Consider the following 2500-nt stretch of genomic DNA (forward strand, 5'->3'; position numbering starts at 1 on the left):
TTTTCCCCGAATAGTGTGGACTCACATAATCTACATGCTCTCAGGAAAGACCTAGAGGCCAACACTAAATTTATAATTTTTATCAGTGATGGTGTTACTGTAAAAAAGTGTACATAAACTCCCCTTATAGTGGGTTTAACTGTACACTGTAAGGACAAGGACAATTGATCTTGGTACCGTAATTAATAGGATATCTAGAAATGGCAGTCTATTATCCACCTCCCATGCAACTTTAAAATTTAAATATTAAGTGGTATAAGGTTGTTTAGAGTTGTTCAAAGAAAGCATCGTGAAAGATCCCCACTCATCATCCCAAATCCGTAAAGATGTTCGTCCACGTTACGCTGTACCAAAACATACCTTGTTGCTTAATTGTCCTGTAAAAAATACTGTCTCGAAATACTCCATATATAGGGTTTAGCTTAACATACTGGGGTAGAGATTGGAATCCCATTGAACAACTGAACTGTTGATTTTTTATAATATTGATCTTTAAAAAAATGAGAAAGTATTTGGGTTAAGCACATTAATTCTCGTTAAAATATAATGAAATTTTTATTTTGCTGACAGATAGATTTGGAAGTTGGTCCCTATGATTTTGTGCAATTTTGTTTCCAAGAAAGTCTAAAACCTCAGCTCCGTTTGGATGCAGGGAGAACAAAGAAACTACATCAAGACTATAGTAACATTTTCTCTGCCACAGGCTAGAAATGAAGATTCTTAATCTTACATTAATTAAATCTTCTTGAATGTTTTATATGTGAGTCGGAAAAGCACCCTACTACAAATTGTGACTAAATGGTCGTGAGCCATTTTGAAGTCTTACTCGTACATTAGTTTCTATTTGAAATAATAGGTCTTAGGGGAACACTTTCTTTGTGAATTTTTGGGAGTCCATAAAAATTAGGTAGTTGTGGGTTTATGACTAAAATTGCCTTATAATAGGTCCTTAAATGACATTTCGTAATTTCTACCACAGAAAGACATTGAAATTGTTTTTAGTTTTCCCAATAATTTGTCTAGGAAAGTAGTTAATGTACACCAAAGACATAGAGAAGAAATACATCAAGGTGTGTATAAACTTCCATGCTCGGATTGTAATGATGTATATTGGGGACAAACAGGTAGAGATTTGCATACCAGGATGCAAGAACACAGAAATTCAGTCAAATATGCACACCAAAATTCCGCTGTCTTCCAACACGTAGACAAGGAAGGCCACCGTATAGATTGGAATGAAGCAAAAATTATATTCAATTCAAAGTGCAGTTTTAAAAGGAAAATAATAGAATCATCATTGATTAACAAATTTCCAAATTTCAATATATCTCATGGACAATGGTCACCTGACTGCATTACCACCTGGGCAGTCAACAAATTACTACCATCTCTGGTGAAGGCGGGTGACCTGCCCCGCAAAGCATTAGACGCTACCTGAGTCCTATCCATGTAACTTCTTTTACTGTTTATAAGACATGCCTTTTGCTCCTCTACTCTGTATTCCACTGAAGAGGATCACAGTCCGTGATCGAAATATATGGAATCTATTTATTTCATTTCTTCTTATCCAACACAGTGGGTTTTTGTTGAAATTTACTAATGTGTTACGACATTACTTTGTAGTTATATATATATATATATATATATATATATATATATATATATATATATATATACGTACAATAGTGACTGGGTCCAAGTGAACAGATATACATTTTTATCAACCACAATATACTTAATTCTAAGCCATCAACAACGAGGGAGACTCGACGAAGCCAACATGCAGAAATTGAAACGTGGTACGGCCAATAACTCGAACCGATTGTGCCATCAAAAGAGATAGCGCAATCGGCTAATTCACTAACACTTCTCAAGTGCTATCCCATGTTCGTGTCCTTGGCCGTACCACGTAATTTTCTGCATGTTGGCTTCCTCGAGTCTACCTCGATGTTGATGGCTTACAGTTAAGTGTATTGTGGTTGATATATATATATATATATATATATATATATATATGTTTGTGTGTGTATGTGTACATGTGTGTGTGTGTGTGTGTGTGTGTGTGTGTGTGTGTGTGTGTGTGTGTGTGTGTGTGTGTGTGTGTGTGTGTGTGTGTGTGTGTGTGTGTGTGCATGCGCGCGCGCGTGTGTGTGTATACAAGTAGTATTGAAATCGACAGCACTCTGTCAGTTAATCAAATTCGTGCCAGTGCTAAAATAAGAACTCCAGTGAATGGTAGTAAATCTACATATGCTTATCCTGTGGAGACGAAGTGGATAGAGGAAATGTTAGCCGCATGGATGGACAATCAAAACAAGACCCACGCACCCATAAGCGTTTCCTTGGCAATCACAAACTTGCCCCAAGGTAAGGACCTGTTCAGACAAGCAATGAAAATCATAGAAGAAAAGTATCCAAGTGTGGAGAGAAACAGTACAGTTACTAGAGAAGTGATGAGGAAAATGGCCTTCTATGAAGTGCTGCTGAAGGAAAATCAACA

Source organism: Oratosquilla oratoria, chromosome 2 (genome assembly GCF_046742065.1).
Source record: "Oratosquilla oratoria isolate Oo_2021 chromosome 2, ASM4674206v1, whole genome shotgun sequence".
NCBI lineage: Eukaryota > Metazoa > Arthropoda > Malacostraca > Stomatopoda > Squillidae > Oratosquilla > Oratosquilla oratoria.